Here is a 14,508-nt window from a genome sequence, read left to right as displayed (position 1 = left end):
CTATATTTCGGCTAATTACCGAGTTTATAAATATTTAATTAAAATTATCTGGGTGACTCACAAACCTTTTTAATCACACTTCATAACTCTTCATACAAAATACAAACGATTCCGTATAAAAACTTTTATTAATTTATCTATTTCGGCTAAATGCATGGTGTAAAAATAATTAATTAATTACAATTAAACAAATGACTCACAAACCTTTTCAATTGCACTTCAAAAGTCTTCATACGAAATACAAACAATTTCATATGGTAGATTCTTTCCCGGACATTCATTTCCGGTCAAATACATACGAATATGCCTTACAACTGCTTACAAGCTTACAACCTTACTGCTACGGCCATTGTAGACGAGCCTTTACACTTATCCTTTTCTAGGTTGTAAAAAAATGTCACGCACTGCGACAGTGCACGAGTGCACTCTCGTGTCAAAAATGGGAAAGTGACACACCAGCCGCCATTTTTTACCGACGTGGACGTTTCTTAAATAAAAATGTTCCACATTTGGACTTTGCATCGCAATATCTTCGCTCGTAGGGCACGTAACGGAAAAATAAAGACTCTTATTTATAAATCAAACCCCAAGCTATCGATCAATCCTACTTAGAAATTAATCCGTTCACTCATTATTGAGATCTCAAAATCTCGGGTACTCGCAACTCGTGCGTTCGCGTAAAAGAGTCACGGTGCGTCTCGCTTCGCGCGTACTTGACGCGAGACACTACCGTGTCTCTTGATACGGATCTGGGAAAAAAGGGGAAAAAGAAAGAGAGAGCGCACAGATGAGATACGTAGTTTTTTTATTTAGAAAAAAATACACGCGCGTCGACGTGCGCTTACATTGTTTCGCGCGTATGAATAATATATATATTTGTAGACGCGCGTCGCGACATTATTAGGATCGGAAACAGAGCGCGGTGATCTCGCAGTCGACGATGTTGTTAGGATCGAAGAATTCGCTCTTCAGTATCGCAGTCTGAGCCGAAGTTCCCACTTTGATCGCGTTGGCGGCTATCTCCCGATAGCGCGAAAACTTCGCGTCGACCTCCTCGGTCGCCGCGCTCAGCGCCGAGACGACGCGATCGACGCAAAATTGGAGATTGTACAGCGTGAGCAGGGTTTTGAGCACCATCGCCACGCGAGCCAAGTTGGGTAGCTTCATACGTAGGATCGGCATGTTGTTGATCACTCCGAATCGCAGCGTCATCCCTTCGATCGACATTGGCGAGGGGGGGCGAGTTCCATCGGAGAAACTGTGTTCCATGCACGACAATATGTCGCGTTTGCGCTCAACCAGTCCTTTCCACATGTCGAGCGTCAGGGAGATCTCCCTGCCTTGTTTGTCTCCCAGAGCGATATCCACGTACGAAGGCGTGGTATGTATACTGTACCACGGTGACTTAATCGTGATACCTATGGCTATGTACTTGTAGCCAGTCGTCGTCAGCAGATAACGCGTCGTCAGGACGCGCACCGCGGGCAATTCGACAGGCATGTCGGTGGGAGGGTGAGAGCTGGAACGCGACTCCTGACGATGACGACGATAATGACGATCGTCTTCGACGGGCGCGTCGGTGGGAGGATGAGAGCTGTGACGCGACTCCTGACGATGACGACGATAATGACGATCGTCCATCAAACTGATTTTTCGTATTTTATTGCCGTTGTCGTTCGCCTCCGAATCCGTCGTCTCCGGAGGGGAAATACCCCTCGGCGTGGGTCGATCGAGAACATTTCGCACGCGCGCTTCGGTAACCGTTCGTTTCTGATTTTTTTTTCCGACGCGTCGTATTCGGCCGACGATGCGATACTGATGCTTTGGGGGGACACATCGGTATAAGTAGGAAAGATCTTACTTATGTCGCGCGTGGCGTGATGTGGGAAATTTGCGCGGTCCTCTACTTCTCTCTGCGGATGCGGCGATCGGAGAGCCGAACGCCGTTGTCGTCATCGTCCGAATAATCGCTCGCCGGTGACGTTAATGAGTTATTATTGAGGCGTACGATTTGATCGAGGAGATCGCGCAACTGTTGCAACAGTTCGGTTTTAGGGCAGACGATATTTAGTATCCGCAGATCGAATTTACCGGCCGACGAGACGGTCCTCGTAAATTCGTTGAATCTGTAGAACTGCGTCCGAGTGGTAAAGTGCAAATTGCCGTCGACGTAGCGGAAGATCGACGTCACGCCGGTCGCCTCGAGAGGCGTAAATTTGGCGACTCTCTTGCCCTTGTCGCATTCGTCTATTTCGCCCACCGAGTTACCGTTGAACACCACAAAGGAACGTCCTCTGTGGGTGTTCACTGCTCCGTTGATCAACGTTTTTTCGGGAAATCCGAGTTCTTGCAAGGTCTTCGGCCAACCTGGCCGCAGACTAAATTTCGGATATTGAACCAAGTATACCAAATTATCTACAAACACCACGAGATTGCCGGACGGGGATTAATAGGCGGCGGTCACGCGCGTGTAATTGTCGTGAAGAAAGCTCATGTGATGCGAAAGGGCTAAAGGCCTGTTGTACGTCCTACCGTCCAGATCGATCGACCAAACGTAACGCTTGTACGAGATGTACATGCGATTTTCTAAAATCAATATCCCTTGACCGGATACTGCTGGTCGGGCTGTATCGCAAACATCACCGATGTTTTGCGCCTATTTTGCAACAATCCGAGAGAGTGACCGATCTCGTGCGTCAGCGTGTAATCCAGGGAGAACCTGTTGATCCCAGCGCTGACTAACGTGGTGCGCAAAATTATCTAACGGAAAATGCGGTTGTGAGGATACCTCATCCGGGAAACAGAAAATGCGATTGTGGAGATCCTTTATCCCGGAAACGAGGAATATATAAATTCGCGGGTTCCTTCCATTGTTCCTCAGACTCTGTTAAGAACGAGCAACTTAAACGGACGTCTAATTTTTTCCAAGGCGCTAACACAATGGCAACAGCGACAACGACGACGACGATCTTCGTCGACCTGCAGGGATTCACGGTGGGCGACAGATTCGTCGCGAAGGAGGTGGCCGTGCTACGAAGCGAGACTCGCGTACTCGCGCATCACGTGTTTCGCGCGCCGATGAGTTGGGATCTGCTGACGAGCGCCGAGAAAGCAAGGGCCAGTCGAGTTCATATCGAATTTCGTCGAACATAAACGCGACGCAGTTGTTGACTAATTTCGCGTATTGTTCCTCATTCGTCGCGCCGTCGTCGTAGAGTCGTCCCTCGACGTATAGAAAACTGTCGCACGGCAGCGTATACAGATCCTGCTGCTGTATGGATATTCGTATCTCGTCGTTGTGCCCGAACGTCGTGTTGACGTACAGGTTATACGTGTGAGTATCGATTCCGACAATGCGCTCGTCGAAGATCGGCTCACCGCCGATACTCAGGATCTCAGGATGTCGGCCATGGTTTTTCCTCTCGAAGTAGAAACGACGCGGCGGTGACGCGTTTCTCACGGCGAGACCCAGCGATCGTAGGAACCTGACGTTGGCGTTGCTGAGAACGGCTCTCCCTCCTCCTCCGCCTCTTCTCTTCCCTATGCTTCTGATCTCGTCGTAGAACGGGCTAGCTCGTTTGTTCGTACAATTCGCGCTAGATCCGTTCAGAACGAGCATCCCTCCTCTCGCTCTCTTTTCAGGGATACGCGCGCACACACACACTAACCGTGACGACGTACGTGCAGTCTAATCGTTATCTCCTTGCCGCGAAAGTCGATCAAGCGATCTTTCTGATCCACAACTCGCACCATGATATCTGTAACGTTTCGCGTGACGGTTCGGAAGGTAAATGATCTGCGTTGGAGTCTCCGACAGTTTATATCCCGGTGGAACTTTCGGCGCGAATTCGTGTATCGCGTGCACCGAGCGTCCGTTGCTGTACGCTCCCGCGGTGATGCTGCACTCGATGCGAATTATGTTCACGCTCATGACGTCAACGGGTCCGTCGGAAACGTACCATTTGTTTGGTTTTAGGATACGAACGCTCGAGAAACCCAAAAGAGAACCGATGTTGTTCGGTTTTGTAAAATTCACTCGGTAGGCGCACTTTATCTCGCTCCTCATGGTATTCTCGTTGGCGCGAAGAGCGAGCTCTCTATCACCACCGTCGTCGTCCTCGTATATGTCATAACCGTCACCATCATCGTCGTCTTCGTCCTCGTATATGTGATAAATTTCGTCGTCGGCTTCATTCTCTGTTCGGTTTTTTTTTTACCCGTCCAACGTCATCGGTCTGCGGTTTTCCTTCTGTCTCTTTAATTTTGTCTCTCTCACGGGCGCGACGTTCGCGATAGAGAAGAGCGGCGCGCAGATATCTGCTCACAGCTCGCAGCTTGTTCGAACCTTCCGGAACGACGATTCTCCGGTCGTCCTCGCCGAAGTAGAAGCAATTATTCGCGGACGTAACGTTTGGTATCGAATTGTACGTCTCAAAAGTCGCCAAACCCAGCTCGTATTCGCCGTCGCTTAGATCCAAAGCTGGAAAGTGACACGCCGTGAGAACACTGCTGGTCCCGGTCAACGTGAGCGTCAGCGACATCGCGGGAGAACGTCGATCGTCCGCCGCTCTCCCAATCGATCTCGCGAAGAAATTGCAGGCACAGCTGTCCGCAGATTCTCTGATCGAATGTCTGGAACGCGCGACGAGTGTACGTCACGATCGCGCTCTCGCCGCCACCGTCGTCGAGATACCGCGCGAGATCCCTCGGCGGACGGAGATTTCCAAACGCGTCGAAGTAGATTGCCGAGTTTTCTTTTTTCGCGTAAGCGACCCAATGCGTGCCCGGGCCCACCGCGTCGTCGAGATTCACTTCGCGCGTCGCACCCTCGTTGACAGAGCATCGCGCATAAACACCCCACGGAAGAACGGTATGCGTAGGCGACGCGCCGATCGATCGAGCTGCTCGTTAGTTGTGACGCCGTACGGAGGTAGATGCGCTAACGTGCCTTCTCCGCAAAAAAATTTTTTTTTAACGACTCCTCGCGCCATTTCCGCGCTTCTTATACGGCGCGAGGTACAACCCGCGTCCCTCCATCGCTCGACTGTGTCGCTGCAATTCGTCGAGTTGTTTTTGCGCCGCTTTGTTGGCGCTCACCGCTTTGGCCACGCCGGCCGCGCTACCGATCAAGGAACCGAGAACGCCCAACATCGGTAGAAAGGGCAAGAAGCCGCCGCGTTTCGCTGTCGGAAGTATCCTCCGCTTCTTCCTCTCGCTCTTCCTTCTCGTCTTCGCGTTTCTTCTCAATCCCGTTCCTTTCCTCGTTTTCCTTTTGCGTTCCATACCCATGCCTAGTTTCGTCTTCGTTTTCATAGCCCATACGGCCGCCGCGGCGAGTCTCTCACCGGCCGTGGAATATCCTTCGCGGTGACGCGCTCGTGCGCCCTCTCGGCAAGCCGTCGATCGGCGACGTGTCGCTCGGCGAGCTCGCCGCTTCGCGAATACGCGACGTCGTGCTCTCGACACGCCGCGTCCAACGGATTGATGCCTTCTTCGCCGCGCGCTAGTCTTTTTGCTAGACGCGTACCGGACCCGCAAAACTGATAACCGGGTATGTGCAGCTCGAAGGGAAGAGCGTTTATCGCGCGATTGAGTAGACCGGTGCCGCGCATTCGGTCGCGGTTGCGGGAGGAGGATTTGTTTCTTCTTACTTCGAACGGGAAGTCGATGACTCACCGTTCAGAGTGGGCGCTCGATTGCACTCGTAGCAGTCCTTGATGAGCGGCGGCGGACCGTCTATGTGCGTTCGCTGCCACGGACGATTGTAGTGTTCCATGCACGGGCGACATCTCTGCGCTTCGGGATCCGCTTTTATATGTTCCGGCAAACGGTCCCACAGCAGGTGCACGTATTTCTCAAAATGACGCAACAGAATGACCTTCGGAACGAATTCCAACTCCTCGTTAGTATGAGAATGTCGTGCCTGTCCGCCAGTATGGGAAACACACGGTTGCGGTTGGGAAACATCTCACCGATGCGCGCAAACGATTCGTTGCTTTTAGATTAATTTTTTTGTATGGATACGGCGACACGCTCGCGCTACTTATACCCGCGCGCGAGGCGTTTGCGCACGCGCGATGAAACGACGTCCGCGCTTCCCTCCCTTTTTCCGGCGATCGAGGGACTCATCGCGAACGAATCAAGCGGAAATCACGCTCGCGGAAAAGACCCAAGAGAGAAAGAGAGAGGGCAAACATGCGATTCGTGCGACAGACGGCGACGATAGGAGTCTCGAATCTGGATCGCAAAACGTTGGCGGGGTCGGGCGCGACCGAGAGAGGAAACGGAGAATTGCGCAGGCACGGTCCTCTCCTTTCGAACGTCGTCCGTTGCATCATTTGCGGTCCTTCCAATTGCGATAAAACAAACGTTCTGCTGAGCTTGTTGGAACAACCACACGGTCTTCGTTTTGAGAACGTATACGTGTACTCAAAATCTCTGCAACAACCGAAGTATCGATACCTCGAACGATTGTTCGAGCCTATGGACGAGATCAGCTATCACGCGTTTTCCGACAATCGCGACGTCGTTCCGCCCGACGAGGCGCTTCCCGATTTGGTCTTCGTCTTCGACGACGTGGCCTGCGACAAACAGGACAGAATGAGGGAGTATTTTTCTATGTGCCGACATTCGAATATCGATTGTTTCTATCTCTGTCAGACGTATGCTAAAATACCGAAACATCTCGTGCGCGATAACGCAAATCTGCTGATCCTGTTCAGGCAGGACAGCACCAATCTGCGACACGTGTACGACGATCACGTGAACATCGACATGTCGTACGACGAGTTTCGCGCCTTCTGTCGCGAGTGTTGGCGGCGCACCTACGGTTTCGCCGTGATAGACAAGGACAGCGCGTTGCGAGGCGAACGGTACAGACGGGGCTTCCACGACTTCGCCGTGCTGTAGAGCCGATCAGTGCGCTTCGCTGAACGACGCGAGTATGAGCGCGATCGCGGAAGAGAGGACCGCGCGAGAGATAGCCAAAACGCGCGCCTCGATTCGCAGGAAGTACGCTGCTCAGGGCCGGGAAAATGGAGAGCGAGATCGCTCTGGAAAAGAGGTACGAGCCTATCGTCAAACCTCTGAAACGGCTCGCCGATGTTGTGGAACGTACGAGTAAAGGACCGGGCAAGATTGACGACGACGACGGCGGTAGCTTTACGTTCGCGAGAAAGATGAAAGCGACGAAGAGAGCAAAGGACAGCGAGAACGGCGACGACGACGACGACGATGCTGGCGCCGACCTTGGAGCGCGATTACAGGGAGGACGACGACGTATTCACGCCAATCAGGACAACCGCGACAGCGGAAAAAAGAGAGTCGCGTCCGGCACGGCTGAGTTCGGCTCCCGCGACGACGACCATGATGAGTTCCACGCCGATCCGCGCCGATTCGGTCCAGTTTTTACCCAGAGAACGCGAGATCGTCTCGGAGATGACGACTCCACCTCCCACGTTGGAGAAGTCCGTCAGGAAATCTTTGAGTACGGCGGAAGGTCGCCACGCTCTGAATAGCCAACTAGGACCGTTAGGGCGGGAATACTTGGGCGCTTTTCTGGGCGGCGACAAAAACAAAGAGATCGACATCGTTTACGGAGTGCATTTCGGCGAGAAAGGCACGATGCTGGGTAACAAGCGATTCGACGTGAACCCGGATGACTCCATGGTCATCGACGGTGTACGGTACAAAGTCATGCGCGGCCTGTACGAGTTGATCTTCATGGAAAAACCCGACGTTAAAATCTACACGGAGAAGGACAAACTAACGTACAAAAGTATACTTTTCTCCACCAGCGCTCACAAACGCGGCAGCAAAGCCGACAATCTCGTCAAGGGCAACAAGGGACCGAAGTACAAAAATATAATAGCGCCGCTCGTAAACCTGTCTCACAGAGTTGGAACTACGAAGGGTGCCGGGCTACCGTCGGCCATGCGACTGACCGACAACGCTATCGATTACGTTCACTGGGACGATCCCAACGAGCTGGTCGATAGACTTCGACTGCTGGACGCCTCTCGTCGGGCCGGCAACGACGCTCACGACAACGAAATCCTGTCGATAATATAATCGAGGAACTTCGCGAGGCCGGTTTCGTCATAAATTGATCGGTCGCGTCGGTCGCGACGGCAGTACGAATCGCGCGCCCGCCAGCGCAATGTCCGTAAACAAATTCGGCATGTCTCTGACAAATCGTGGCAACGGTGACAAAGTCGACGGTGCGTCCACGGTGCGTCCACGGTGAGATTACGTTCCTCGATCGAGTCCCTGCGCAATTACGCGCGCAACAACGCGCTCTTTATGAGCGAGGATTTTTACGACGCGAGGGGGCGCAAGATATGAAGAGTAGCCGCGCCAGAGATCGACACCGACGCGACGAACAGGAGTTACGTCAAAAACGCGATCAAACGATCGAAGAAAAGCGCGACCGAAGAATTGAAAGGCGAGATAGCGGCGATGAGGAACAACGCGCTCCTCTCGAATCGGAACTCTTACGACGCGAGGGAGCGCAGGATACGGCTGTTAGCCGCACTGGAAGACAGCACCGACGCGACGAACAAGAGTTACGTCGATCTTGGGATCGGGCATGCTAAGTTCGATGTGACGAGAGAGTTAAGAAGTGAAATAGCGTCGGTGAGGGACGCAGCGCTCCTCATTTGTTTAAACTCTTATGAAGCGGATCAGCACAAGATACGACACGTAGCCGCGCCGAAGATCGGCACCGACGCGGCGAACAAGACTTATGTAGATGGCGTGATCGGGCGGCTCAAGAGAGTTTTAATCGAAGAGATCAAGAAGAACAACGCGATTGAAGAATTGAGAGGCGGAATTGCGACGTTGCGAAACAACGCGCTTCTCGCACGCGAGAATTCCTACGACGCGGGGGAGCGCAAGATATGGCGAGTAGCCGCGCCGGAGGTCGGCGCCGACGCGGCCAACAGAAGCTTCGTCGAGGGAGCAATCGCGGAACTCGGAAAGACTTTAAGTGACACGATAAAAAAATTTAAAAAAAAAAATTCGTTACTGTGAAAAATACCGTGGATAGGCACGAGGTTGAAATCATCGCAATCAAAACTGTTTTACAGCTTCTCAAACGAAATGAGCGTGGAAAAACGTAGACTCGTGGAAGAATTGCACGCACCGGCGCGAAAAAACTTTCCTCGCCGCCGCGTCGTGGTGCGCGGTTACGACGACCTGTGGCAGGCCGACGTGGTCGAGATGCGCCCCTATTCGCGCGCAAACGTGGGTCACAATTACATTCTGAGGGTGCCATTACATGGAGCGCGGAAACGCGGAAACGCGGAAGATAAAATTTACTAGATTTCCGTCGATCCGTTCCATCTGTTTTGAATGCCTTGTATTACATGCAGCACATTTTGAGCGGAAAAGCGGAACGGAGAATTATAAAATATTAATTTTTAACGGTATTTCTTGATTAAAATGCTTGTGTTCAATAGATAAGCTGAAAAGATAAGCATATTAATAAAAATTGCAATGAATTAAGTAAACACAATTAAAAGAAATAAATACAAATGTCTATTTGTCACTATACTGTTCCGCTTTTCCGCGCAAATTGTGCTCCATGTAATATAAGGAGAAACAAACTCGCGGAACGAACGCGTCAAAATCCGTTGTCAACGCGGATACAGTATACTCCATCAAATTTCGGAGCTGATTGAAAAAGAAAGCTTTTACATACTTCGATTACTTTATTATTGTATAAAAGTGGCAGTATAACATTATGGATCCAAACATCATGTTGATGATTATTATGAAGTATCTTATGCAAGCAAGGGATGAACCGATAAGATATGCAGAGATAACTATGAAAAAAGTTATTTCAATGTTTTTTTTGTACTTGCGTTACAAGAAATTGCAAGAAGACAAAAACAACCGTAAAATGTAAGTACGGCCTATTTTTGCCGAGAGAAGAAGACTTCTGCAAGGTGCCAGCGACAATCTACTTGTGGAGATGCGATTGACAAATCGAGAAAAATATTTCAACTACCTCAGAATGTCACCAACAATTTTCAACGAATTACTTAATATTGTTGAACCACTGATCGAAAAACAAAATGTAGTTCGAAAACCAATATCGGCCAGGACGAGATTAGAGGTGACTGTACGATGGTTGGCATCTGGCGACAGCATGACATCACTTCGTATGCTTATAGCATTGCCCAATGTACGCTATCACGAATTATCCCGGAAACTTGTCAAGCAATTTGGCTCTCCCTAAAGGAGAAAGTTCTGATTGATCCAACTGAAGAAAATTGGAGTATGATTGCAGGAGACTTTGAGACAACATGCCAATTTCCACACTGCATAGGCGCTATCGATGGGAAGCATGTCGAAATTCAGGTAAAATGTATATTATCAACTTATTTATAATAATTCAGGTTCAATATATTACACATTGATGATGCAATGCATGATATGCTTTGGAATGGGTAATGTGTTCATCACAAGGATGGTTTCCAATTGCACCGCCTCGTAGTGGTTCGTGCTACTACAACTACAAAGGAAGGCATAGCATAAACCTGCTTGCAGTAAGTGATGCTAAGAACCGCTTCATTATTGTTGATATTGGAGCTGAAGGAAGGCAAAGCGACGGAGGTGTTTTTGAAGGCAGCGGATTACCGCGTCTACTTGAAACGAATGCTCTCCATATCCCTCTACCTACGCGTCTGAATAATATGGACTTGGATTTTTCGTACGTTTTGTTGGGAGATGAGGCCTTTCCTCTGAGCACATATATGATGCGACCATACCCTCGGAGTGGACGGCTAAATATCAGCAAAAAAATTTTCAACTATCGCCTGAGTCGAGCAAGGAGAACAGTTGAATGTACTTTCGGAATTTTGGTTGCAAGATGGAGGATATATCGTCAACCTATTGTTACGTGTACATCTACTGCCGTAAAAGCTGTACAAGCAACGGTTATCTTGCATAATTTCATTATTAATAAAGAATTGGAGTTACCACTTGCAGAAAGAAGGTACTGTAATATACAAGAAGAAGAGCGCAATCTTCTGTCTACAAGTAATGGACTTACAGCTGTAAGTTATAGAAATGCTTCGCAAAAGTCTGCAGCAGTAAAAATTCGAGACAACTTTGCTCATTATTTCGAGCAATCCTCTATCGTGGCAGTGGGACAAAGTTTTAACTAACAACTTTTGAAACATTATGTACTTTTAATTTAACGCACTGTACTTGTAAATAAAATATTTCATTAAAGTATATAATGCGAAAAAGTTTTCACGACACAACATTCGTACGTAGTCTGTTTTGACAATATTCCTACAGTTTAATAATACAGGGCACTTCGTACAACAATGTAATGAACTGATAGAAAAATATATTTTATTCTTTATAAAAAAAATACACAAAATAAAAAGTTTATTATATTAAAAAAGAAACATTTCTATTAGGCATTCTCTCTCTCCCTGCAAGCTCGGAATCCTCCTCTTCTATGGCAATATCCATGAGTTTTCTTTGCAAGTTTCTGCGTCGTACATAGGGTAGTCGGCGTAGAATGTTGCCAAGCTGATCCAAAAAACTATCTACTATATCACGTTTCTTTTGCGACACTTCCTCAACCATATTCAGGAATTTATTTTCGATCTCAGCTTGTCTTTGCGCAACTGTAATTAATAATATATGCGTATGCATGGTGAGCCTAAAAAACACAAAACCAAGAGAAAATTGCCACTTACTATTCTTTTTCTCCCCTGACGATGAACATGACGATCTTCGTGACAATTCTGATAGAGGACGTGTAATATAGTGTAGTATGGAATCATCACAATTGGTCAAGTTGTCCCCAGTCATGTCCACTTGCATATCATCCACGTCACCATGAGATGAATTCGGTTCCAAAAGGTGCTGGATGGAGCTGACAGTCCTGAAACCAAAACAATTTTACAAATTATTTTATGTCACACATGCATGGAAAGTGGCCCATTCCTCGCGCGACGCGCTCGTGATGGGCCACTTTCCACGCACTTGTAATATAAAATAGGGTGTGTAACACGTGCGTGAAGTTGAAAATTCACGGGTGCGGAGTGGACGCACGAGCCGAAGGCAATGTTCCATCCTCCCTCACTTGTTACACAAATAACTATTATGCTGGATGGAGCTGACAGTCCTGAAACCAAAACAATTTTACAAATTATTTTATGTCACACATGCATGGAAAGTGGCCCATTCCTCGCGCGACGCGCTCGTGATGGGCCACTTTCCACGCACTTGTAATATAAAATAGGGTGTGTAACACGTGCGTGAAGTTGAAAATTCACGGGTGCGGAATGGACGCACGAGCCGAAGGCAATGTTCCATCCTCCCTCACTTGTTACACAAATAACTATTATATCACACGTGCGTGGAAAGTGGCCCATGACGCGCGCGCAATAGGCCACTTTCCACGCACTTTGTAATATAAAATAAAGTGTGTAACACGTGCGGGTTGAGAATCTCAACTTCCCGCACTTGTTACACAAATAACTAAAATCCAATTGCACACAATTTGAATGTTTGCAAACTCTCAGTTAAAAATAAGCAATGTAAATACTTACGGTGCTGTCTTTACGGTATCGTCGAGAAACCGCATTTCTTCGTAATGAGCAAAAGAACTTTGTAATGGATGGTCAGATTCCGCCCCCGATCCACTACGCACGTATCCTTGCATTTTCTTCCTCGCTTTTATGTACAAATCTCGAAGTTGTTTCCATCTCTGCTTTATTGTCGCCATAGATAGGGATCCTACAATTGTACAGAGAATCGTTTATTATTTACTTTTACACGCAGATAACATAATTCATATAAGTAATTAAAAAATGATCTTACCATTAAATACGTTTACAATTTCTTGCCATTGACTATCTTTTTTTAATCTTGTTCTTTCCCTGGTTGGAATGGAATGGTCCCACAAACTTTTTTCGGGCACAAACTAATTGAATGAGCAACTCATCTTGTGTGACTGTAGGCTGTGTAGACTCTACAGCTCCTTCCTCCGAATGCTGCACAACACCCTCAGTTTCATGTCTCTTTCCTTTAAGATAAATAAATAAACAATTACTCAAATTAGCGCAAAATGACTCAATTAGCCGTTCTGATGGATTAGTGACATTAATTTTTTAGGACGTTTCAGTGCTTGCTGTGTACCTAACAAGTGGTACAACACTATCTCATCATCTATAAAATATACATTGTTAAAACCAAAAATTGTTAATGTGTAATCGTAATTAATAATAATAGCACTCGACTCACTATGACATTATTTTGCAAAGTATTAATAAATATGTATTAACCCGTTTACTTGAAGTGTACAGTATACTGTACACTTTATACTGTACTCTTTATACATTTTCAAGTGAACGGGTTAATAAAAGTGTGCACCAAGCACTGAAACGTTGTAAAAAAAATATCATTAATTTGGATTAGACTACTCGATCATTTATATTCATAATAATTGACAAACACGGTGAACATTTTAGCCATTACGTTGCCAAGATGTTAGCGTAACGTTTTGGCGACAATGTAATGGCATAAGGCCCAGTTTCACAAGTGTCGGTTAACTTTTAACCTTAGATTAACTCACTCTTTGTCTCCTTCTAGCGTCCCCCTTAGAAAGAGACGAAGAGTAAGTTAATCTAAGATTAAAAGTTAACCGACACTTGTGAAACTGGGCCTAAATGTTTACCGGAATTTTAACGGATAAAATTTATAACGGGTAAGACCTTTCTAAAGAATTACACTACATAAGTAAGTAAATAAATATAACTTTTCATGCAACTGTCGCTATAATTATTCAGAAAAAAAAACATAATTTTTTAACATACTCATAGTGACCACGGCATTTTCATCAACATTGATGACATCGACATTTTCGTCGTATGTGGTGAAACAGTGATGGTTTAATATTGTTCCGCATGACCCTTTTAAAATAAAGCCGCAATAGCCACACTTCGTTGCCTGCGAACAAAAACAATTGTTTAATTATCTATATTTCACTTAAAGTGAGGTTATGACTTTGTTCAGTAGATGTTAATCACTTGTATTCTGTTAAAATAACAGACCTGTTATATTTATTAAGTACTAAAAAGTATCCAAATACTTACAGGGCCATCCATCAGAAACTTGTTTTCTGTTACACTTTTATTTATTATATCAGTCGACTGAGTCGACGTCGAAACTCTTCGACTACGAAATGCTGAAGCCCGCTCGAATGAAGCAGGAGAGCAACGAGAATCAAGACTGGAAGCTCTTCGACTACGAAATGCTGAAGCTCGCTCGAATGAAACAGGAAAGCAACGAGAATCAAGACTGGCAACCAATCGAGAACGCAATGTTCGATTCAGAGGGACACTGCATGCTGATTTGAATCTTGCTGCGTTTAATTACGATGCTGATTATGATTATAGTCTCCATCAAAATATTTTTTTTGGAAAAATGGATAAGTTATGCGAATTTTGCCGTGCATTGAAATTTAAGAATGAAAATCCAGGA

At 47.1% G+C, this 14,508-nt stretch overlaps 2 pseudogenes; one reads left to right on the top strand and one right to left on the bottom strand.

Moving 5' to 3' along the window:
• The first annotated feature begins 9,916 nt into the window (after positions 1–9,916).
• LOC139820066 (uncharacterized) lies at positions 9,917–11,181 on the top strand (annotated as a pseudogene).
• A 222-nt stretch (positions 11,182–11,403) lies between these two features.
• Positions 11,404–14,132, bottom strand: LOC139820868 (uncharacterized; annotated as a pseudogene).
• Positions 14,133–14,508: the final 376 nt, after the last annotated feature.

This window comes from Temnothorax longispinosus, chromosome 10 (genome assembly GCF_030848805.1).
Source record: "Temnothorax longispinosus isolate EJ_2023e chromosome 10, Tlon_JGU_v1, whole genome shotgun sequence".
Lineage (NCBI taxonomy): Eukaryota > Metazoa > Arthropoda > Insecta > Hymenoptera > Formicidae > Temnothorax > Temnothorax longispinosus.
The sequence above is the reverse complement of the archived record's forward strand: the minus strand, read 5'-3'. Positions and strand labels throughout refer to the sequence as shown.